Raw genomic sequence first — 26122 nt, 5'->3', positions numbered from 1 at the left:
TATATTTTTTAATTGCCCGTACTTCTCTGGGTAGTGTACATCTTAAAAACATAAAATACAAAGTAGCAGGATCTGCATGTTTTTATTGGGCTCTGTTTAAAGCTTGGGGCTGCTTCCGTCTCTCCGTGGACCTGCTCCATTTTTTAGAGAGTACTGGATGTCACCAACTGCAGGCCATTTGTCTTCTTTTCCTCTCCCCAAATTAACCCATTTGCCGTTTCCCACGCTCGCTATAATTTAAAAGGAATGTCCACCAGGGAAACCCAAGTAGTTTCCCACCCTCCAGAACCCACGGTGCAGCAGATGGCAAAGTTATAAATATCAAAGCATTCAGGAGCTAGCGGTACTCTAAACAGGCCTGCTGAAGCTCAGTCTGCACAGCTTAAAATACCACAATGCATTCGATGAGCAGCATTTATTTCAATTCTGGCATCGCGTGACCAAAATGCAAACTCCTGAACTGCTGTGTGGTACACGCACAATGGGAACTACCAGCTCCAACGAAACATTTTATTTGCCATGCTCAGTCCATGCTTCGACAGCATTCAAAGTACTTTTCAAATACTTGAAAGGTTGTCACGCAGAGGAGGGCCAGGATCTCTTCTCGATCCTCCCAGAGTGCAGGACACAGAATAACGGGCTCAAGTTAAAGAAAGCCAGATTCCGTCTAGACATCAGGAAAAACTTCCTGACTGTTAGAGCAGTACGACAATGGAACCAATTGCCTAAGGAGGTGGTGGGCTCTCCCACACTAGAGGCCTTCAAGAGGTAGCTGGACAACCATCTGTCAGGGATGCTTTAGGGGGGTTCCTGCCTTGAACAGGGGGTTGGACTCGATGGCCTTATAGGCCCCTTCCAACTCTACTATTCCATGATTCTATGATTCTATAAGGCCGGACTTATGGAAACAATTGGGTAGTCTGTACATGTGTTTAAACTAAAGCACATGAAGTGACAACAGACTAAGGTGGTGAGTAGTGAAAGGTTCAGGACAGACAAGAGAAACTGTAATGCCCGTGACTGTGTGTCTTGAATCAGGACTATTAGCAGCCAGTCTCTTGCACCTCCTGTGGCATCAGTTCTCTGGATCTTTCGTACTCTGGAGCCAATCAAAATAGGCTGTAGGCAGTGGAGGCTGGTGGGTTTGATTTCGATGGGTGTGTGAATCCATTCTGGGTTTCAACCATAAGCAGCCAGAACACTAGAAGGGCTATCATAGAATCATAGAATAGCAGAGTTGGAAGGGGCCTACAAGGCCATCGAGTCCAACCCCCTGCTCAATGCAGGAATCCACCCTAAAGCATCCCTGACAGATGGTTGTCCATCTGCCTCTTGAAGGCCTCTAGTGTAGGAGAGGCCACAACCTCACCAGGCAACTGATTACATTGTCGTACTACTCTAACAGTCAGGAAGTTTTTCCTGATGTCCAGCCGGAAACTGGCTTCCTGTAACTTGAGCCGTGTCCTGCACTCTGGGAGGATCGAGAAGAGATCCTGGCCCTCCTCTGTGTGACAACCTTTTAAGTATTTGAAGAGCACTATCATGTCTCCCCTCAATCTTCTCTTCTCCAGGCTAAACATGCCCAGTTCTTTCAGTCTCTCCTCATAGGGCTTTGTTTTCAGACCCCTGATCATCCTGGTTGCCCTCCTCTGAACACGCTCCAGCTTGTCTGCGTCCTTCTTGAATTGTGGAGCCCGGAACTGGACGCAATACTCAAGACGAGGCCTAACCAGGGCCGAATAGAGAGGAACCAGTACCTCACGCGATTTGGAAGCTGTATTTCTATTAATGCAGCTCAAAATAGCATTTGCCTTTCTTGCAGCCATATCGCACTGTTGGCTCATATTCAGCTTGCTATCTACAACAATTCCAACATCCTTCTCGTTTGTAGTATTGCTGAGCCAAACATGCTGATGCCATGTACGGCACCTTGGCTAGCTCTTTTCTGGCTGGTTATGGCTAAAACCCATTTCTGGCTGGTTCTGACAGAAATCCATAATGGATTCACAGCCCCACTGAAATCGGAGCCATCAGCCCCAAATGGCTGTAGGACAACTTTCCCCAACCAGGCGTCTTCCAGATGCGTTGGACCAACTGATGAATCGGACCAATTCCCACAATGAGAGTTGTAGTCCAAGGCTTCTTGGGGGATCCTGGTTCAGAAAGGCTGCTTTATAGGTGTAGTGGGACTCATTTCTGGAAGGCTGTTATGATCACAAGGAGGGGTACAGTACGCCCACTGGAGGCTGGTGGCTCCAATGTCAGTAGGGCAGTGAATCCTCTCTGGGTTTCAGTCAGAACTCCAAAGGAGCTATCCAAGGTCTGAAGCAGTGTATGACAATGGTTCCTCCATGTTCAAATCTCCATGCCTGAGTCTCCCCTTTCGGTAGGCCTGTGTGCCTGAACTTTCTCCCTTCCTCCCGGATGATGATGATGATGATGATTATAATAATAATAATAATTTCTTACCATCCTCTCCCTTTGGATCGAGGCAGGGAACAATATCAGTACAGGAATCAATACATCTTAAAAAAATCTTGATTTTACATCTGGATAGGCCTGCCGGGAAAGGCTAGTCTTTAAAGCTGCCTTAAAATCACACAGAGAGTTAATTTTACGAATCTCCTCCGGCAGGCCGTTCCACAATCTGGGGGCGATAGAAGAAAAGGTCCTCTGGGAAACTGATGTCAGCCTAGTTTTAGCTGACTGAAGTAAGTTCACCCCAGAGGACCTGAGTGTGCGGGGTGGACTGTATGGGAGAAGGCGATCCCGCAGGTATCCTGGACCCAAACCATTTAGGGCTTTAAAGGTAATGGCCAAGACTTTGTACTTTGCCCGGAAACTAATTGGCAGCCAGTGGAGTAATTTTATTGTTGGGGTAATATGCTCACCCCTAGATGTACCGGTGACCAACCTGGCTGCCATATTTTGAACTAGTTGAAGTTTCCGAACTAGGTACAATGGTAGCCCTATGTAGAGCGCATTGCAGAAGTCAAGCTTTGAGGTTACCAGCGCGTGCACTACTGTCTTTAGGTCTTCTGACTCTAAGAAGGGGCGCAGCTGGCGTATCAGCCGAAGCTGATAGTAGGCACTCCTGGATATTCAGGACAAGATAGCTGGGTGTAACAGATGGACTAATCAGGGATACCGCTTGTATGTAATGACAGATCAGTCATGATTAATGTATATAACCTTGAAACTGTGCATTTACTAGGTAGTCTGCCAGATCTGTGAGGCTGTAGCCAAATCACAGATGTAGTTGATAGTTAATTAGTGAATTGAGCATGAGTTGGCAAAATGTATTGGAACCTATGAGAGAAATACAATATAAAAAGCCCCAGAGGAGCTCATAATGAAAGACCCTTTTGTGGGCAAGGATCACAACATCTGCCCTGACTGACCAGCTCGCGAGAGCCTCTACTGCAGTGAGGTTCCCAGTAACCGAAGGGACGTAAGATTCCTGTACCAGCCTTTTCCTTCCCATATCTTGCCTCTCCCACTGAATAAAATCTGGGAAAGGAACCAGCCTGCTGCGTTTATTGCCTCGTTCAAATCCTAAAGAACGCTCGCCCCTGGCGGAACAAAAGGAAAGGGTGCCCCCTAGGCTGCAGTTCCAGCCTGAAGCGAGTTGACTGACCCGCCATCTTGAATACCATCAGCTGATTCTTCAAGCCAAGTGGGACACATCAGACTCTATAAAGCCCTTGCACCCGAGCCAGATCATCAGGTGTCCCTCCAACCCTCTATTGCTGCCTTGGAACTGGACCTCCTGCCTGGCTCCAACTCTGCACTTGCCTTTAAGAACATAAGAAGAGCCACACTGGATCAGACCGAGGGTCCATCTAGTCCAGCACTCTGTTCACACAGTGGCCAACCAGCCATTAGGGGTGGGCATGGACCCCCCAATCTGCTTTGTGGCCCGATCCGGAAAATCCGAATTGGGCCCGATCCTCTTCGCGCCGCTTCACCCGTCTCCTGCTCCGCTCTGCGGAGCGAGATCCGGCTTCGCCGCCGTCGCTAAATGGATGGTGGCAGTGGCAGTAGCACAAAATAAGCCAAACCCCGCCCCCTTACCTGCATCCGTCACGGGCTTCAATTGAGGCCCCGGTTGAAGCCGGAAGAGGCCTCGGCCTTCACTTCCGCCTTCAACCGGGGCCTCAATTGAAGCTCGCGGAGGCAGGTAAGCGTCCCTCCTCCCTGCTCCCTTACCTGGCACCGCCACCCGCCACATGGATGGCGCCAGATGAGTCCCCCTCCCCCCCCCACTTACCTGCAGGCGAAGCTCCGGATTGAGGTGATCCTCTTCGCCTCGATCCGCAGCCCACCTGACTCTCTTCACCTCCGCCTTTTCCGGAGGCGAATTAGGCCACCTCGCTCCTGCTTCTCTGAACTGAAGAGAAGCGGAGCACATCCCTACCAGCCATTGGCCAGGGACCAACAAGACAGGACATGGTGCAACAGCACCCTCCCACCCATGTTCCCCAGCAGCTGATGCACACAGGCTTACTGCCTTGAATACTGGAGATGGCACACAACCATCAGGACTTGTAGCCATTTATAGCCTTCGCCTCCAGGAATTCATCCAACCCCCTTTTAAAGCCATCCAAATTGAAATAGACACATTTATGGAGGATACGTCTACCAGTGGTTAATAGTCACGGCAGCTCAAAGGAACAAATATTGTTCTGAATATTAGATGCTAAAAATAAAGAAGCCCGTCACCTTCATATTTTACTTTTGTAATTTCAGAAATAGCACCCCTGGAAACAAGTGTGTTGGACTTGCCAGACCCTTAGAATGATCCAGCAAGATAATGATATCCGCATTAGGGGTGTGCTCCGCTCCGTTATGGATCCCTGGATCTGAAGCAGAGCGGGCTGATCCAGACCTCAGAAGCCTGGTTCCGGAGAACAGCGGGGGAGGTCCGGATCGGGTTCTGAAGCGGTTCAGGGAGGGGGTGCACAGCCCTAATCCCCATGGGCAGACTTATTTCTTTATTTCTTTATTTAGAGTATTTTTATCCCACACCTCAGCCAAAAAGCTCTCGGAGCGGCTTACAATTTGTCAATAAAGAAGACAGTCCCTACCCTCAGGCTTACATTCTAAAAAAGACACGACACACAAGGAAAAGGGGATGAGGAGGGAAGAGGGAGAAAATAAAAAGAAATTAAGGAGACTGTTTAGGTTGGTGGGAAGGCCATGCTCCATCCTCTCATCTCCCAATGGAGGGGCAAACCAACAGCTCCTTCTTCTTCCCCACAGGGTGAAGATGGCAGTTAGCCCTGTGTGTGTGGGTGTTTCCAACTGAAGCAGTCTCTGATCATAGAATCATAGAACAGCAGAGTTGGAAGGGACCCACAAGGCCATCGAGTCCAACCCCTTGCTCAATGCAGGAATCCACCCTAAAGCATCCCTGACAGAGGGTTGTCCAGCTGCCTCTTGAAGGCCTCTAGTGTGGGAGAGCCCACAACCTCCCTCGGTCATTGGTTCCATTGTCATACTGCTCTAACAGTCAGGAAGTTTTTCCTGATGTCCAGCTGGAATCTAGCTTCTTTTAATTTGAGCCCGTTATTCCGTGTCCCGCACTCTGGGAGGATCAAGAAGAGATCCTGGCCCTCCTCTGGGTGACAACCTTTTAAGTATTTGAAGTATTTAAGTATCCTGTCTCCCCTCAATCTTCTCTTCTCCAGGCTAAACATGCCCAGTTCTTTCAGTCTCTCTTCATAGGGCTTTGTTTCCAGACAAATGATGGTCCCTGCCTGCTCCAGTCTCCCTCACATCCAATTTTATTCCAGGTTTAGTGGCAGGTGCCCCAATGCTAGCAAACCCCTAGGCACAAGAGCATGCACAGACAGCTCCCTTCCGTATTTGGCAGGATATGGTGTGTTCACTTTAAGGAACGTGGCCCAGGACGAAATAAGTCAAGGCTTGGAGACCTCGCTGGACAATTGAGCAAGTGATTGTCCCATGACGGCAGCAATGTTAACTCATGTACTTAGGTGCAGATTTAGCAACACCTCTTAAACAAGCAGCATTTGGTTAAATCCCCCATGATAGATCAGGCACAGGAATCAAGGAAGTAGATATGCTTTCAGATGTAGCATAATCGCTGATGGGGAATTTTCCAATCTTGAGCAAGGCAAACGTGGGGCACAGCAACAGTCCTGATTAGATTTTGCCCATTTGGAGATAGCAAAATCTAAATAGCAGGGGGTTGGACTCGATGGCCTTGTAGGCCCCTTCCAACTCTGCTATTCTATGATTCTATGATTTCAGGACCCTTTAGCAATGAGTCATGCCGACCTTTTGTCTGTTCTGTTTAAGGAAATATAAGGCAGAGGGTTTTTTGAGTTGCGCATGCACAGTTAACATCTGGACAGCAGGCAGAGCAGCTGCACACAGGTGGTCACCTGGTCTCAGCCTTTTCCACAATGGTGAGATATCTGGTATATGCATTCAAACTGTAGTAATGGTTTCTAAATGGGCATGTGTATGTATGAATCAGCACATGCACGTTTTATGCAAAGCTGCATCATAAGAACATCAGAAGAGCCCTAATGCTGGATCAGACCAAGGGTCCATCTAGTCCAGCACTCTGTTCACACAGTGGCCAACCAGCCATTGGCCAAGGACTGACAAGCAGGACATGGTGCAACAGCACCCTCCCACCCATGTTCCCCAGCAACTGGTGCACACAGGCTTACTGCCTCGGATACTGGAGATAGCACATCCTATTTTGTCTTCTCTTTTTTGGTGATGTGTAAGTCGCCGCCTTATTGAGCATCCATAGAAATACCAGTATTGACCTAGGGTGCGTAGTGTGGAGAATGCGGATAGGGAGACATTTTTCTCCCTCTCCCATAATATTTGAACCCAGTGGGGTCATCCCATGAAGCTGAGTAGTGGGAGATTCAGGACAGCTGGTTGGCTACTGTGTGAGCAGAGTGCTGGACTAGATGGACCCTTGGTCTGATCCAGCATCAGGGCTCTTCTGATGTTCTTATGTTCCAGATGAAGCTTTTATTGTGCAATTGCCATCTAACGTCCTCCTCCGAGTGCCTACTCCGAGGAAAGCTCGGAGGATGGCAACAAGGGAGAGGGCCTTTTCAGTGGCGGCCCCCCAATTGTGGAATGATTTCCCTATGAGGCTCGCCTGGCGCCAACATTGTTATCTTTTCGGTGCCAGGTCAAGGCCTTTCTCTTCTCCCAGGCATTTTAACAGCATTTAACAACATATGCTAAGTTTGTTTGTTTTTTAATGGACCCCCCCAGAACTGTTGTTGTTTAAAATGGATACTGTTTTATACTGTTGTTTTTATATATTTTTTGATGGTTTTAAATTTTGTATACTTTTTTAATGTTCACTGTTTTTAACTTTTGTAAACCGCCCAGAGAGCTTCGGCTATGGGGTGATATATAAATTTAATGAATAAATAAATAAATAAATTTGTGGAATTTTACCGGGAGTCCAGATTACAATGTCTTAACCTCGCAACCCTCTCGTGTTTTCCACAGCCTCCTCCAGAAAAAAAAACATATGAAGAACGGAAAGGCTAAATAGTTGCACAATGCTTTTGGACTGGTAGCTCCGGGCGCCATCTGTATGCACAGTTCAACAACTTAAATCCCACTGATTTCAAACTAACCATAGCCTCCCCGGCCAGAGTATGAAGTTCGCTACTAACATCTGAAGCTACTTTTTTATACTCAGTATGGCCATTAGTCCATCTAACCCAGTGTTACTTACTTTGACTGGCAGCTGCTCTTGAAGGTCTTCAAGTGAGATGCCTTACTCAGAAGCAGAGATGTGAAGATTTGGGAAAACCCTGAAAAGGTCAGGAAAAACAATTCTCCCAAATTTTCCACAAATCCCTGGATTATCCCCATTTTTGCTGTTTTCCACCGCCCCAGGCCTTCACATCTACTCAGAAGTAAGTCCTGCTGTACTCAGAGGGATTTACTCCCTAGTACAGGGGTGGACAACTTAGGAACATAGGACGCTGCCTTATACCAGGTCAGAATATGAGTCCATCTAGCCCAGCATTGTCGAAGTTGTCTCAGTTCAGACAACATGTTAATCAATGCACTGGGAAAACTCCACTCAACGGTTGAGTTTTTAGGGGGTACTCCCCACACAACACGTTCTAACTCCACCGTTGTGTGACTGTGTGCTCCCATGGAGTTGAGTAAAATCCCTTGGTCCACCCAATGGTATTCCATCAGCCATTGCTGCAGAAACACAATCCCGGCAGCTCTCCTAGAGCGGCACTCGCTCCTTTCGCCACTCTTGCCAGGGAACTCTGTAGCCAGTGGGAAAAGTCAACATAACAGAAAAATCCACGGAGCCCGCCACACTACATGCAATGTAACTCTCCTCTGCACAGCGTGGATATTCTGCATGGAGTGTTTTCCCAAAAAACTCCACCATGGGGTGGAGTTTTCCTGCCAGACAACACATTTCTCAACGGTGATGTAAAAACTCCATCATGGAGCTCTAAAACCACCACTGAGAAACGTGTTGTCTGAACTGAGCCATTGACTGGCAGCAATAGAATCTCCCAGGTTTCAGGCCAGATTCTTTCCCAGCTCTACCTGGAGATTTTGAGGATCAATCTTGGGGGCTCCTGCAAGCAAAACAGGAGTTCTACCATGGATCTAGTTACTTTAGTATAGCTCCTACACTTTAACTGTTGTGATGAAGAGGGAATTTCTCCAGGTTCTCCTTATATACAAATGACACCTGCTGAAATTCCCTTTTCTATGCAACTGTTAAAAGTACAGGAGCCCTGTCCTCCTTTTCAGAAGACCTAAATACAGTAGGTCATGCACGCGCTGGTAACCTCAAGGCTTGACTTCTGCAATGCGCTCTACATAGGGCTACCATTGTACCTAGTTTGGAAACTTCAACTAGTTCAAAATATGGCAGCCAGGTTGGTCACCGGTACATCTAGGGGTGAGCATATTACCCCAACATTAAAATCACTCCAATTAGTTTCCAAGCAAAGTACAAAGTGTTGGTCATTACCTTTAAAGCCCTAAATGGTTTGGGTCCAGGTTAACTGCGGGATCGCCTTCTCCCATATAGTCTGCCCCGTACACTCAGGTCCTCTGGGGTGAACTTACTTCAGTCAGCCAAGACTAGGCTGACATCAGTTTCCCAGAGCACCTTTTCTTCTGTCGCCCCCGGATTGTGGAATGGCCTGCCAGAGGAGATTCATAAAATTAACTCTCTGCGTGATTTTAAGGCAGCTTTAAAATCTGCCTTAAATCATATGGGTGACCATATGAAAAGAAGGACAGGGCTCCTGTATCTTTAACAGTTGCATAGAAAAGGGAATTTCAGCAGGTGTCATTTGAATGTATGGGGAACCTAGTGAAAGCAGCTATACTCTAGTACAGGAGCTATACTAGAGTGACCAGATTTAAAAGAGGGCAGGGCACCTGCAGCTTAAACTGTGGTGATGAATAGGGAATTTCACCAGGTTCTCCATATATACAAATGACACCTGCTGAAATTCCCTTTTCAATACAACTGTTAAAGACACAGGAGCCCTGTCCTCCTTTTCAAATGGTCACCCTGCTTTAAAAACTAGCCTTTTCCGGCAGGCCTATCCAAATCAATGTTAAATCAAGAAGATGTATTGATTCCTGTTCTAATGTTGTTCCCTGCCTCGATCCAAAGGGAGAAATAAATATATTATTATTATTATTATTATCATCATCATCATCATCATCTATGGCCCTTGCTTTAGGGTGGGTTCCTGCATTGAGCAGGAGGTTGGACTCGATGGCCTTGTAGGCCCCTTCCAACTCTGCTATTCTATGATTCTATAATTCTATGGTCTTCCAGATATTGCGGCCTTAACTGTAGATGCCAGGAATTGGGCCTTGAACTTTAACACATATCATAGAATCATAGAATAGCAGAGTTGGAAGGGGCCTACAAGGCCATCGAGTCCAACCCCCCGCTCAATGCAGGAATCCATCCTAAAGCATCCCTGACAGAGGGTTGTCCAGCTGCCTCTTGAATATAAAGCCATATGCTCTTCCACATAGCTATGACTACTCTCCTCTATTACCCCCTTATTAATAAATTAATATTACTAGTGATCAAGACACTGAAGTAGACTCTAGTGAATTAGATACATCTTATACCTTTTATTGGACAACTGATCGATTCAAGGCGTGAAGTTCAGCTCGAGGGCCATCTTCTTTCCAATTGTCCTTTATTATTTCTCAATTTTACATTTGGTTTTCCTAACAAGAGCAGGTTCACGCAGCCGCCTCATCATCGGAAGCAGTGGAGGACTCTCAATCGGTTTTAGTGCATCATAAAATGAAATGCCAATGGGATCATTTAAGACCCACACAAGTGAAAATGTTTATCATCAAGAAGGAGCCAAAACATAAAACTGGATTTTACTTGGTGTGCTCCATGACAGAACATCGATAAGAAAAGGAATCCCATAAAACTAATAAGAGATCTAGCTTATTGAGTCAGTCAGCAAATAAAATACCCTTGGTTTGGCTTAACCTCTCTCTGAGTAAATTAGTATAACTCTGTTGATAATCAGCGGAGAAGCAGAATAAGACCTGAGGAAGACAATGGAGGCATGGATAAGCTAGGGTGACCCTAGGGAAAGGAGGACAGGGCTCCTGTATTTTTAACAGTTGCATTGAAAAGGGAATTTCAGCAGGTATCATTTGTATATATGGGGAACCTGGTGAAATTCCCTCTTCATCACAACAGTTAAAGCTGCAGGAGCTATACTAGAGTGACCAGATTTAAACAAGGGCAGGGCCCTCGTTTAAAAAGGTCCTCTGGGAAACTGATGTCAGCCTAGTTTTAGCTGTACAATCAGGGTGACCATATGAAAAGGAGGACAAGGCTCCTGTATCTTTAACAGTTGTATTGAAAAGCGAATATATGGAGATCCTGGTGAAATTTCCTCTTCATCACAACAGTTAAAGCTGCAGGTGCCCTGCTCGCTTTTAAATCTGGTCACTCTAGTATTCCCTTTTCTATGCAACTGTTAAAGGTACAAGAGCCCTGTCCTCCTTTTCATAGGGTCACCCTAGTTGTATTGAAAAGGGAATTTCAGCAGGTGTCATTTGTATATATGGAGAACCTGGTGAAATTCCCTCTTCATCACAACCGTTAAAGCTGCCCTGTTCCTCCCCACCCCCGGTTTTTTTAAAATCTGTAGATGCGCAGATAAACCCGGGGTGAGTGGGTGGGGAGGGCTGGAGCAGCTGGAGGTGTCCTGCCTCTTTCAACGACAAGGAAGGCAGGTCATTCTGGAGACAGAACACCAAAGGGCAAAAGAATCACATGACTTCTTGACTGTGGTCACAAAGCAAACTTTGAATCGCTGCTTTCTTCCCCCTTCTCCTTCTCCTCAAGGGCACAAGAGATGGTGGGGGGGGGGGAAACAAAGCCGTGACAATGGGAAGGGGTGCCAGTCCGTGGGGAAAGGGGAGGAGGGGTCTCAGTGGCTAAAAGTGTCCCTTTGAAAAAAGGAATAATGCGGAGTCTTGATGGCTGAGTGATTTGGCAGCAGGAGACAAAAGCAGCAGCCAAAGAACTCACACATTGGGGGCATGATGTGCTCACACATGCATCCCGGCCCTCACTATTGCCACTGTGATGCCCCCGCTGCAGGTCTTTGGCTCGGATTCCCAGGGCTACTTTAGCACCCGCCCAAAGGCTTGGCCATGCTGGCTGGAATTTCTTACTTTCCCCTTTGATAAATAGAAGTCCCTCCACTTGCGTCACAAGTTCCCCTCTGTTTCAAAAAAGGCTTGGCAGGCTGGCTGCTTTTTCAGAACGCGCGGAGCTGCCCTTCCACCAGTCTAGGCCACGGATCAAGCCCAGGACCAGTGGAGGCTGGTGGCTCCGACGTCACTGGGGTGGTGCATCCGCTGCGGATTTCCGTCAGAACCAGTCTGAACTCTAAAGGAGCTAACACTTCGCACTCCAGAGAGTGTATCCTACTGCCCTAATACAAATCGATGGTGCGACCACACTTAGAATACTTTGTACAGTTCTGGTCAGCACACCTAGAAAGGGATATTATAGAGCTGGGAAAAGTGCAGAGAAGGGCAACTCAAATGATTCAGGGGCTGGAGCATCTCCCCTAGGAGGGAAGGTTACATCAACTGGGATGGTTTCGCTTGGAAAATAGGAGGCTATGATAGGAGACATGATAGAGGTGTGCAAAATTCTGCATGGTGTGGAGAATGTGGACAGGGAGTTCCATAGGTTAACAATGCACTGTGTGAAGAAGCACTTCATTTATCTGTCCTGGATCTCCCACCAATGAGCTTCATGGGATATGACCCCACTGGGTTCTAGTATTATGGGAGAGGGAGAAAAATGTCTCCTTTGCATAGCGTTCTCTGAAGCATGCTTTAGCCGAGGGCAGCCCAAACACATGCATCATAGAATCATAGAATAGCAGAGTTGGAAGGGGCCTATAAGGCCATCGAGTCCAACCCCCTGCTCATTGCAGGAATCCACCCTAAAGCATCCCTGACAGGTGGTTGTCCAGCTGCCTCTTGAAGGCCTCTAGTGTGGGAGTGCCCACAACCTCCCTAGGTAACTGATTCCACTGTCGTACTGCTCTAACAGTCAGGAAGCTTTTCCTGATGTCCAGCTGGAATCTAGCTTCCTTTAACTTGAGCCTGTTATTCCGTGTCCTGCACTCTGGGAGGATCAAGAAGAGATCCTGGCCCTCCTCTGTGTGACAACCTTTTAAGTCTTCTCTTCTCCAGGCTAAACATGCCCAGTTCTTTCAGTCTCTCTTCATAGGGCTTTGTTTCCAGACCCCTGATCATCCTGGTTGCCCTCCTCTGAACACGCTCCAGTTTGTCTCCATCCTTCTTGAATTGTGGAGCCCAGAACTGGATGCAATACTCTTATTGCGCCCAGAACTGGACGCAATAGGAGTTCCTATTAAGAGGGTTTTTTTCTGGAAAGCATCTAAAAAATGATTGCTCTTTAGTCTGGATATTACCGTGTTTGCACCAAGGGGGGAAAGGCAACTACAGATTAAAAAATAAAAAAGATGGGGTGGGGAGAGGAACAAGGTAGCCAGGGAGGAGAGCCGGTTCGGGTCCCACACATCCCTCTCTTTCTCCACCTCTGGCTGCCCTGTACCTCCCACCCACCCCAGGTTTTTTTTTTAACCTGTAGATGCGCAGATTCGCATGTACAGATTAAAAAAAATAAAAATTTCAAAAACGGGGTGAGTGGGGAAGGAACGGGGCAGCTGGAGGGGTCCCCTTCAGGGTCGCCATTGGCTGCAGCACACCTCCGCTTAAGAAAAGTTGAGGTAAGTGCCCGACTTTTTTTAAAGTAGAGTTTAGGGGGTTTGCCCCTGGATGACTTCGGGATGGTGGCTGCATCATATAGACAACCTGCCACCACTCCGAATCCACCCTGCGGCAAACACATTTCATAATGCGCTGCTTTTTAATAATGTATTAGTTTTATATGTTTTTAATCAATTATATGTATTTTATGGTGTTTGGCATTTGTGTTGTGCCCCGCCTCGATCCAGAGGGAGAGATAGTTAAGTATTATTATTATTATTATTATTATTATTATTATTATTATTATTATCATTATTAGACAGGCTCCAGTTCATACAGACCATGCATGAGTGCGCACACATCTCTGTTTGTCACCCCAGTATGTTTTAATTGTCCTGTTTTTGCTTTTCAGAGAGAGAACACTTATTTATTCATTATTATTATTTATTACATTTTTATTCCAAGGAGCCAATGGTACATTATCCTCTTCCGCTCCATTTTATCCCCACAAAAACCTCATGAGGTAGGTTAGGCTAAAAGTCTGTGACTGGACCAAAGCTCACCCAGTGGGTTTCCATGGCCGAGTGGGAATTAGAACCTGGGCAGGGCCGGTGTCAGGCTTTTTTGCGCCCTAGGCAAGGTGAGCTGCTTTCACCCCCACCCCCCACCTAGTGAACCTAGTGAAAGGAGAACCTAGTGAAAGGAGCTATACTCTAGTGCAGGAGCTATACTAGAGTGACCAGATTTAAAAGAGGGCAGGGCTCCTGCAGCTTAAACTGTGGTGATGAAGAGAGAATTTCACCAGGTTCCCCCTATATACAAATGACACCTGCTGAAATTCCCTTTTTAGTACAACCAGGGTGACCCTATGAAAAGGAGGACAGGGTTCCTGTGTCTTTAACAGTTGTATTGAAAAGGGAATTTCAGCAGGTGTCATTTGTATATATGGAGAACCTGGTGAAATTCCCTCTTCATCACACCAGTTTAAGCTGCAGGTGCCCTGCCCTCTTTTAAATCTGGTCACTCTAGTATAGCTCCTTTCACTAGGTTCCCCATATATTCAAATGACACCTGCTGAAATTCCCTTTTCTATGCAACTGTTAAAGATACAGGAGCCCTGTCCTCCTTTTCATAGGGTCACCCTAGCGTCAATGACTTGCCCAAAGTCACCCAGTGAGTGTCATAACTGACCCGGGTCTCCTGCGTCCCAGTACAACACTCTAACCACTACACCACACTGGCTTTTAGAGTTGGCTTTGCAGAGTTGACTGGATCCATGGGTTGGAGAGGAGACAAAGTCTGCATTCAGACAACGCAATAGTCAATGGTGGGTTAATAGTCAACTCCACAGTTGATTATCACAGGGATACTTTGGGGGGGGGGCACAAAACATAATTATAATCAATTGTGGTGTCGATTAAGGGCAGCGTCAAGTTGACGATTAGTCAACAGTGTGTTTGATTGACACATCCTGCCCTCTCTCCCCCTCTCAGGCCTCCCGTTGCTATCCCATCAGCCATTGTGGGTAGTGCTAGCTCAGCCTTCCTCAACGTGGGGCGCTCCAGATGTGTTGTACTACAACTCCCAGAATGCCCCAGCCAGCTGGCTGGGGCATTCTGGGAGATGCAGTCCAACACATCTGGAGCGCCCCAGGTTGAGGAAGGCTGTGCTAGCTAGACTAGAGTGGTAGCCACCACTTTGGTCGCTCCTGCCAGGGGACCCTGTAGTCACCAAAAACAACCAGCTGTGTGCGACAAAATAGACAACGGTGCCCAACACACGACAGAACAACCACTGGTAGTTCAAATAATCAACTCTGCACAACGTTGTTATTCGTGTCGGTTATTTTGGCCGAATAACCAACCGTTATTTAACCCACCATCGGTTATCGTGTCGTCCAAACGCAGCCGGTGCTGCCTACATCCTGGCCAGTCCTTAAAAAAAAGATTTTACAAAACCTGGGTGAAGAAAATTTCTGTTCCAGATGGTTAACGTAGGGTGACCCCATGAAAAGGAGGACCAGGCTCCTGTATCTTTAACAGTTGCATAGAAAAGGGAATTTCAGCAGGGGTCATTTGTTATGCATGGAGCACCTGGTGAAATTTCCTCTTCATCACACCAGTTAAAGCTGCAGGAGCTATACTAGAGTGACCAGATTTAAAAGAGGGCAGGGCACCTGCAGCTTTAACTGTTGTGATGAAGAGTGAATTTCATCAGGTTCCCCATATATACAAATGACACCTGCTGAAATTCCCTTTTCAATACAACTGTGAAAGATACAGGAGCCCTGTCCTCCTTTTCATAGGGTCACCCTAGTTAACGGGAGGTATAATGCCAGTGAGTGAACGAGGGGGTGGTGAAGGCTAACATCTTCCATCAATTCAAACTACGTTTGATCTTCAGTTCCCCTTTCCATGTTGACTTTCACTTTCTTCTGCTGCTTGTTGTGTGTTCTCCTTTTTAAAAGTGAGTTTTGATCAATTATTTAAGCCTTTGCTTGCCTCCCCTTTTCACTAACAGCTGCTGAAAAGAAAAGATCCTTTTGTGTTTTTTGAGAATGAAAGACTTGGCTTTTAAGATTGGGCTTTGGTACCTGTTTCAAGGGCTTAGATATAGCCTGTACAAGGTGAGTTCCTAAAGGGTAACCAGGGACGGTGCCGGACTATTTTGCGCCCTAGGCAAGGTGAGCTACTTTCACACACACACCCCAAAAAATGCCAATTTTGATTTTTAAGAACATATGTTTCCTGGAAAAAAATAAGAAGCACAAAACTTGAAACTGCTAAATGTATTTTAAAGTGCAAGAAATACGTCATGCCAATTATAGCAAACAAATTGGAAAGGAACGTCTAGGGGTCTAAAATGCATTATTTAATAGGAATATCACCTCCAAATCATCCCCCCCTCAACTCACACACGCGCATGCACACACACACACACACACACACACACACACACTCAACATCACTCACTCCAAACAAACACATGCGTGAACACATGCATTCACTCAAAGACCCCATGATGCACCCCATTAACCCATACATTCTCTCTCTCTCTCTCTCTCTCTTCCGGGCGCGTTCCGGAAGTCAGAACATGGAGCCGCCCCACCCCCACCCCAGCGTCCCTGTTTTCACTTCAGCCGGGCGGGCATGGGGCACCATCTCGCCCGCCCAGGCCCAGCTGAATCCTTGGGCCGGGCCGGCTCACAGCCAACGCGCATGAGTGCTGTGCTGTGCCCGGCGCCCCTCTTAGCTTGGCGCTCTAGGCAGCCGCCTGAGTGGCCTCTATGGTAGCACCGGCCCTGAGGGTAACGGACTCCTCCAGGCCTAGGACTGCCTTTTCCAGATGCCGATAACACGTAGCTCAGCAGCACACGCAGTACGTCATAGATTCATTCCCTGGCATTTCCAGATGGTAGGGCAGGCCTGGGAAATATCTCCACCTGAAACCCTGGAGGGCTTCCATCCGGGTAGACAATGCTTTCTATCTGAGCCAAGTAGCCCAGGGGTCCGACCCATATAAGGCTGTTTTCACATATATTGTGCTACGCGGCTGCATGGAAATGAAGTTAGCGATTCCACAGCCTGCCCACTTCCCAGGGAGCATAAGAAATCATTATTTCTTATTTTCACAGCAAGTAAAAACAGGAAGACTTTCTTGCCTGGAGCTACGTCCTGCAGAAGACTGAACCAGAAATCTATAGCAGGACTCCCAAGCCGCTATTTAAAAGTTATTTTGAAATTTGTAACCAGCTTCTTGACTTGAAGCTTCAAATCGGTTCGAGGCAGATTAAAAAGTCAAAATTATCACAGTCTTTCTTTTAAAATGTTCTTTTTAAGAAGCATTCATACATAAAATAAGCAGCATATAAATAACAATAATGCTGCTGTTTTTATCTGGTTGAGCTTTTATATTGTATTTTATATTATGGTTTTATACTGTTGTTTTATACTTTGAATGTTTTTAATTTTTGTGAACTGCCCAGAGAGCTCCAGCTATTGGGCGGTATAGAAATGTAATAAATAAATAAATAAAATAAATAACAATACCCCCAACAAAGGCCTACCCTTAACACATGATCAGAGGCTTTTTCTCTCAGTACCTACAGGTTGCTACCACTGCCCACATATTATTGCCTGAACGTTCATAACTTGTGGGCTATCTCCAGTATTTGAGGCAGTAGGTGTGTGTGTGCACCAGTTGCTGTGGAACATGGGTGGAAGGGTGTTGTTGCACCATGTCCTACAAAAGAGGGCAGGGCTCCTGCAGCTTTAACTGTTGTGATGAAGAGGCAATTTCACCAGGTGCTGCATACAGATGACACCTGCTGAAATTCCCTTTTCTATGCAACTGTTAAAGATACAGGAGCCCGGTCCTCCTTTCCATATGGTCACCCTAAAGCACCTGCTTTGCATGCAAAAGGATCTGGGTTCAATCCCCACCATCTCCAGGTAGGGCTGGAAGAGACGCTGGAAGAACAACTGACTGCTAGTTACTGTAGACCAGAGTGGCCAATTTGTAGCGCTCTAGATGCTTTGGCCTACAAGGCCCATCATCCCTCACCACTGGCTATGCTGGCTGAAGCTAATGACCATTGTAGGCTAAAACATTTACAGGCCAACCTGATGGCTACACCAGCGGTAGGCAATACCGACCTAGATGGATCAGTGCGCTGACCTGGTAGAAAGCACTTTCTTAAGCATAATAAACAGTATGCGTGGGCATCTTTGCAGATATTGTATGTTGTCATGTCTAACCTTACTGCCCCTGTTTGGGGAGAAGGTGTTTCAGGTAATCAATCAGAATCAGATTCGGACCTAGAGGAGGCGGCACCAGACACCAGCCAGTCTGTACCAGTGGGGGAGGAAGCTCTCATGGGCGATTCACCAGCTGGAAATCAGCCCTCTCCAGAGCTTATCTCCTCAAGGCCAAATCCTACACACTCAGTGGAAAGTGAGCTTTCTTCCAGAGAAGAACGCCCCAACAAACTAGCTGATGCTAGGGTCCTCCAGAAGCTAAAATGCAGAACGGAAGGAAGGCGTGAGAAAGTCAGTCCGACTAGGATTGCGCCAGAACCTGCCTCCGCACCAGGCTCTCTGAAGTTACGGGCGTTTGGGAAGGGGCTTCCTGTTCTCCTTGGTCGGACAATTGTCTCGCTTAGTTTGCATAGTTTTGCCTAGGGGGAAGTTTCCAAGAGATTAGACTCTCTTCAGGTAGAAGAGAGGTTTGCTGCTTAATAAAAGCTTTGTAGATTACCTAGCAGGCCTCGTCATTTGTCTCCCATCAAAAGCAGGGGCTTTCTGAGAAACACAACATGTGTGAACAACTGAACCATCAGTGAGATTCAAAGGTGGGTAGGAGAATTCTTTGCAGAGGGCGCGGGCGTGGGTTGGTGGTGTCGCTGGCAGCATGGTGAATGCCGAGAGGGAGTTTCACTTATGCCACATAGAGGAGGGGCAGCATACCCTGGTTCGGCAGAGGAGATGTCCACAAATACCGTGAGGGAACTAAATCCCGGGCCTCCTTCCCGCATTGCTCTCATACTTAAGCCCCGGATTTTGGCAATACTGCAAGAGTAATTATTTAAGCAATAATTACAGAAGAGGGGCAAAGCAGAAACAGAGCAGATACAATGGAAGTTACCACAGGAATAAAGAAACAAGAACCTTTTATCTGATATACCAACTGCGCCCTTATCTGGACAGAGATAGCCTAGCTACAGTGATCCATGCTCTGATAACCTCTCGTTTGGATTACTGCAATGCGTTATACGTGGGGCTGCCTTTGAAAACGGTCTGGAAACTTCAACTGGTACAAAACAGGGCAGCACAGTTACTAACAGGGACTGGCCGACGAGACCACATCACGCCAGTCCTTTTCCAGCTTCATTGGCTGCCAGTCCAGGTCCGGGCCCAATTCAAAGTGCTGGTATTAACATTTAAAGCCCTAAACGGCTTGGGGCCAGGCTATCTGAAGGAACGCCGCCTCTTGTATGTACCTGCCCGGATCCTAAGGTCATCCTCAGGGGTCCTTCTCCGCGAGCCCCTGCCAAAGGAAGTGAGGCAGGTGGCTACCAGGAGGAGGGCCTTCTCTGCTGTGGCACCCCGGCTGTGGAATGAGCTCCCTAAGGAGGTTCGCTTGGCACCTACGTTATATGCTTTTAGACGCCAGGTGAAGACCTTTTTATTCTCCCAGCATTTTAACAGTCTATAAATAAAGTTTAACTTGGTGTTTTAAATTTGTAATTTTGCATTGCTGCTGTTTTTATCTGGTTGAGCTTTTATATTGTATTTTATATTATGGTTTTATACTGTTGTTTTATACTTCGAATGTTTTTAATTTTTGTGAACCACCTAGAGAGCTCCGGCTATTGGGCGGTATAGAAATGTAATTAATAAATAAATAACTACACAGGGGTGAAGTGGAGGGGGGAGTGCAACGTCAAGGAATGCCGAGGCATCCAAAGATGAGAGGAGACGCACATTCTGCCAAGATCAAGAGCAATCCCGTCCGAGACAAAAAATAAATAAATCCGGGAACGTAAAAACAGTTTGGAATGTTTGTGTTTGTACAAGGCACCGGTGGCCCTGGTACGTTGGCGAGAAAACACAAGGCAAGGGTGTGTTTGCTTTAACTTTGGCCTGGTTTCTTTCTCAATTCGCTCTTCCAGTTCTGTTTGTGCGAGTTACGTTACAAAATCATACCCTCGTCTATAGACAGTGAGGAAGATGTGAAGCATTCCCGGTCATCCACCACACCAAACTCCACTCACCAAACTGTAGCGGTGGCCACCCATTTGGATGGCTTTAAAAGGGGGTTGGATAAATTCCTGCAGGAGAAGGCTATCAAGAGCTACTAGCCCAGATGGTTGTCTGCTATCCCCAGTATTCGAGGCAGTAAGTCTGTGTGCACCAGTTGCTGGGGAACATGGGTGGGAGGGTGCTGTTGCATGATGTCCTGCTTGTTCATCCCTGGCCGACAGCTGTGAACAGAGTACTGGGCTAGATGGACCCTTGGTCTGATCCAGCATCAGGGCTCTTCTTATGTTCTTTAGATATCCTAAAAAGTGGACATTTAAAGTGGACATGCCCACATGTGCTAGAGCAGCCTTCCTCAACCTGGGGCGCTCCAGATGTGTTGGACTACAACTCCCAGAATGCCCCAGCCAGCTGGCTGGGGCATTCTGGGAGATGCAGTCCAACACATCTGGAGCGCCCCAGGTTGAGGAAGGCTGTGCTAGAGTGTTTTAATGTTCTTAAGAAAAGGGTGCTACAGGTAGCCCTCCCATGTGTGTTTTTGTAGATGAGAAAGCATAGTTGTGAAAATGTCAAGTGTTTTAGTGAAATGACATATGTAGCTATTGTCTATCTCTACCACTGAGATGGGAGCCTAGAGAGTATATTTTCTAGGCTGTCCCCTCTCTGGTACTCTCCTAGATTCCTTCCTCATCAGGGATGACATAAACCGTTCTCCAGGTAGGGCTATGAAAGCCTGAAACCCAGTCAGTGTCAACAACACCCGTACACTGCGCTCAACATCTAAGGTCCTCCTCCGAGTGCCTACTCCAAGGGAAGCTCGGAGGATGGCAACAAGGGAGAGGGCCTTTTCAGTGGTGGCCCCCCGACTGTGGAATGATCTCCCCGATGAGGCTCGCCTGGCGCCAACATTGTTATCTTTTCGGCGCCAGGTCAAGACTTTTCTCTTCTCCCAGGCATTTTTAACAGCATTTTAACAGCATTTAACAACGTTAAGTTTGTTTTTAATGGACCCCACAATTGTTGTTTTTAAATGGATACTGTTGTTTTTATACTGTTTTTATGTGTGTGTGTGTGTGTGTGTGTGGTTTTAAATTGTATACTTTTAATGTTTACTATTTTTAAATGTTGTAAACCGCCCAGAGAGCTTCGGCTGTGGGGCGGTATATAAATGTAATTAAATAAATAAATAAATAAATAAATAAATAAACACTGGGCAGGATGGACCCAGCAATCGTGGCCTGACTCAGTCAGCCAGCTTCCTACGTTCCTATTTCTTTAATCAAGGTTTCCTCACTCATGTCCTGCCCTAATTTGGGTATCGGGGAGGGTTGAAAGTAGAGATGTCAGAGAAATCAACAAAGGAATGAAATGGGTTCAGGATTTTGTGAATTCAACCCATGAATTCTGCAGTGAACTAGCTTTTCCTGAGTCACGTGGATTCCGCAGACTTGCAGACTTTTTTTTTTTTAATTTCCAGAATTTTATGCAAATTTAGTCACAGAAAAATAAGTAAAATAAGAAATACACTGGCCAAAAATGTCCATTTCTTCCATAGGCTAAAGCATGAAAATACACATTTGGGGAGGATTTGCGCATTTGGAGGGAATTTGCACATTTTTGCATAGGGGAGATTCACAAATGTGGATTTGCACAAATCTGAAAATTTGGAGAAAAAATCCAATTCCATCCATGAGCAGACAATGAAAATGAAAGGCACCCAACAACCTGCAAAACGCAGACAGAGCAGTTTTTATAAACTCCATACATCCTAGTTCAGAGGGGGAGGAATTCAAATAAATATATTTGTTTTGGCAAACCATGTGCTCTTGTGTGAGTATAGAATCATAGAATAGCAGAGTTGGAAGGGGCCTACAAGGCCATCGAGTCCAACCCCCTGCTCAATGCAGGAATCCACCCTAAAGCATCTCTGACAGAGGGTTGTCCAGCTGCCTCTTGAAGGCCTCTAGTGTGGGAGAGCCCACAACCTCACCAGGCAACTGAGTCCATTGTCATACTGCTCTAACAGTCAGGAAGTTTTTCCTGATGTCCAGCTGGAATCTGGCTTCCTGTCACTTGAGCCCGTTATTCCGTGTCCTGCACTCTGGGAGGATCGAGAAGAGATCCTGGCCCTCCTCTGTGTGACAACCTTTTAAGTATTTGAAGAGTGCTCTCATGTCTCCCCTCAATCTTCTCTTCTCCAGGCTAAACATGCCCAGTTTTTTCAGTCTCTCTTCATAAGAGAGTACATTTTATTGCATCTACTGTATTTTCATGTTACTTTGCATGCTGCTCTGAAAGCCATGACGGAGGAGCCACCACTAACAGGTAATTAAATCAATAAATAAAACAATTGTCTTTACTGAACTATTAGAATGATTGGAGGAGGAAGAGGTATGGGAAACCACACCGATATTACACACTGAATATCAGATGCGCACAACCCCAGCGACACACCCTAGGGAGTGTACAATCCACAAGGAAGACGTGGGGGCATGTCTACACCAGTTGATATCCCAGGAATCGTCCCAGGATTATCCCTGTGCATCCACATGACGCACAGCGGATCCTGGGAGCAGGGAGGTATGATGCCTCCATTTCCCCGGGATATCAGCAGGCCCTTTTTTCCCACAGTGTCGAGATCATCCTGAGAGCGCAGGAAGTGTGGGCGTCCGTTGCGGCTTCGTCCTGCCTCCTCGCAATTAAACCGGGAACCGGGCACAGGGCATGGAGCTCTTCAGGTGCTCTGTGCCCATCAGGGAGGGTCGGGATTGGTTTTTTTAAATTTTCATACCTTTGGCAGAAGAGCGTACGTGCGCTCCTCTCCTCGGTTTTTTGTTTTTTTTTAATGGCAGCCGCAACGTCCTTCTGGGATGTCACGCAGCTATCTGGACACCCAGGGAGGATCGCGGAAGCCTTTAAGTCCACGATCCTCCCCCTACACCCTTGTGGTGTAGACATGCCCATGGATTCACATATCTGCTCAATCTTGAAGCTTTCTAGATACCCTTTAAGAGGTCACAGTACTAGCGCCCATTCTGACGTCTCCGCAGCTTGAGTCCTGCTGCAGTGCATGACTTTCGCGCGCCCCAACATTGACTCCAGGAACCCAAGATTATGTGGACGAGTCCCCAAGAAGGCCAGCATTGTCCAGAAACTGGGGTGATTGTAGTGGTAACGCCGGAGAGTATCGTGATGTCCTAATAAAAACGGGATAACTCCATCGATTCTACTCTGAGCTCCAAAGAGGAACAGCAGGAAACAGAAGCAATAAATACGACTTGCCTATATTTTCCCGTCAAACAATGTTCACAGCCACACTCGTGAATCCCCTTCCTCCCCAACACAAAGACATGAGCAATGCAGCATTAATACATGTTTATAAGCAAAATTACTTCTCTATGACTCCTATTTCAAAGACCAAGAAGGCACGCTGAAGCAGAGGTTTTTAGACAAGAAAACTAGCTGTTTCTCTCCAGAAAACTAGAACGCTGTCCTAGAATATTGCACGCTGCCTTTCCGAGAACAAATACTCAAAAGTCTGCAGCCCTAAAATGACTCACTTGCCAGCGGTCAATGGGGAAAGGTTGTAAATCTGCAGTAAGACAAGTTCTTTGCACATAAAAAACCCCAGGTTTGATGCTGGACGTCTCCTGCCAAGATTTTTTTTCAAGGCGAGGCGGACAAGGGAGGTGGAGAAGAAGGAATCGCTGTCGCTCTGACTTGAAAGCATGGGGCTAGACAGAGCAAGGGCTTGACTCAGTGTAAGGTGACTCCTTATGGCATTACTTCTGAGCAAGCAAGTTCACAATGACAGTCACGAAACTCACCATCCCTTTGCCAGGCACTTGGAGACAATTTTACACCGCATTCAAATCTGTCACGCACCAGAAAACTATAGGGGTGCTCTGCGTTTTTTCTCTTCTCATCTGTGGACACTTCCACAGGGGAGACGGGTGTGCATGTTTCAGGATCTGATGTGCCAAATCGGTGCACTGGATCCCAGGAAGCCACCCCGACAACTGTAGGAACTTTTGCAGCCTAAATGCCGAAAGAGGTATACCGGGGCTGCTGTGGCCACGACGAAAACAAGGATTCAACACTCCCATCGGGCATTGCTCTGGTGGTTCTGGTGTAGCACCAAAGTGCAGCGTGTATGCCCATGTGTGTGAGTGTTCACAGTAAGGAAACCACATGGGCTGAGCACACACTCAAAACGACGCTAATCCCATCACACCTTTCTATTTTCAGTTGCGGTATGCGGGCACCACTGACTGGCTATCCCTCTTTGCCTTCTTCCTGAGATACTTCCTGGCTCCAAGTGGATCCTGGAAAATAAGACTTTCAACTATCAGCAGGCACATCAGCCCGCCTACCCCCCAACATCTGCCTTCTGGAAGCCTTTGAGCGCATTGCAAGACAGCCAAAAGAACCCGTCTTCCTCCTTACACTCTGCGGTGTGCAAACCGGTCCAGAAAAGGGGCAGAGGCGTCCATACAGAACTCAGGCACTGCTCGAGGGATGCAAAGTGAACATTTCAGAGATCCTCCCCCTGGCTTCCCAAATCCTCACACACAATAACATGAAGCCACTCCGCAGGAGGAAAGGAGGGAAGAAGCCATATCTGAGCAGCCCCAGCCTGTCCAAACTACCACTCCGAAACCAGCCAACACAAGCAGGAGAGGCAGACCTCTCCCCAGACCTTACCTTGGTGCTCCAGGGAGCATGGCGGAGTTTACGCAGGGCCGTAGGAGATGGAGAAAAGGCGGCGTGCCAGGAAAGGTCAAGACAAGGAGCAGCTTTCTCCAGCCTCCTGCAGCATTGTTAACAATCCCAGCGTGCAGACAAGAGCGCCAGTGCCCAATGCTCAGTGCATTGTGGGAAGCAGAGCATTTGAAGGGGGGCTGGCTGTAGAGAGGCATAAATGGGACGCTACTCCCCCTAGTGGAAGTCAAGAGAGAGGGAGGCCACCCCAAAACAGGACAAGGGGGTGCTTTCCCACGTTCTTCATTCAAACTTTCACAGCAAAACCTGGGTGTGTGAAATAGGGTGGCCAGCGTTTCCCGACACGCCTCCCGCATCCTGAAAAGACGGTGTGACAGCCAGAAGACTGGTGTTGATTTTCCTGCCGTGGGAAAGGAATCAGGCAAACGATGTCGATGAAGCTGCTTCAGTGGTAATACGGAGACAGAACCTGGGTACTGGCTGCACTGACTGGCAGCAGTTTGTTTCGGGCAGAGTCATACAATCATAGAATCGTTGAGTTGGAAGGGGCCTCTAAGGCCATCAAGTCCAACCCCCAGCTCAATGCAGGAATGTACCTTAAAGCATTCCTGACAGATGGCTGTCCAGCTGTCTCTTGAAGGCCTCTAGTGTGGGAGAGCCCACCACCTCCCTAGGTCATGGGTCCCACCATCATACTGCTCTAACAGTCAGGAAGTTTTTCCTGATGTCCAGCCGGAATCTGGCTTCCTGTAACTTGAGCCCGTTATTCCGTGTCCTGCACTCTGGGAGGATGGAGAAGAGATTCTGACCCTCCTCTGTGTGACAACCTTTCAAGTCCTTGAAGAGTGCTATCATGACTCCCCTCAGCCTTGTCTTCCCCAGGCTAAACATGCCCAGTTCTTTCAGCAAATTAAGTGGAGCTCACTCCCAAGTAGCTACATAGATCTGCAGCCTTAACTGCTAGAGATGGGCTGGCAGTTTTGTACTCTGAAAAATGCTAACTGGAGTGAAAGTTAATAAAACCCATCCATAAAAGGCGGGAAGAGAAATACTGGCAACAAGCAGTATTTTCAAAATTTCTTAGCATGGCAAAATAGGAACAAAATAGAGGTGATGTTTTTTATGAGGGACCAGAGCCATTAAAATCTAGAATGTCTCTGATAAGTACAGTCAGTAGGGTCATACATTATAACAGGTTTCCCCCATCTTTGTTGGTTGGTGGATGCTGGGGGTTGTAATCCAACACACCTTCAGGGCACCAGGTTGGGGAAGGTGCATTATAAGAACAATGCAAAGTGTTCTGCATATATTTGCTTTCCTCTGAAGCA

General features: G+C 47.1%; 1 protein-coding gene across 1 annotated transcript in view; it reads right to left on the bottom strand.

Annotated features, from left to right (window-relative positions):
- EXTL3 (exostosin like glycosyltransferase 3) overlaps positions 1-24912 on the bottom strand; it is a 208354-nt gene extending 183442 nt beyond the window's left edge. Inside the window, exon 1 of the mRNA XM_063123729.1 lies at positions 24777-24912. The gene's annotated coding sequence lies outside the window, so the exon portion shown is untranslated. The remainder of the gene's footprint in view (positions 1-24776) is intronic.
- Positions 24913-26122: the final 1210 nt, after the last annotated feature.

Source organism: Elgaria multicarinata, chromosome 4 (genome assembly GCF_023053635.1).
Source record: "Elgaria multicarinata webbii isolate HBS135686 ecotype San Diego chromosome 4, rElgMul1.1.pri, whole genome shotgun sequence".
Taxonomy (NCBI): domain Eukaryota; kingdom Metazoa; phylum Chordata; class Lepidosauria; order Squamata; family Anguidae; genus Elgaria; species Elgaria multicarinata.
The sequence above is the reverse complement of the archived record's forward strand: the minus strand, read 5'-3'. Positions and strand labels throughout refer to the sequence as shown.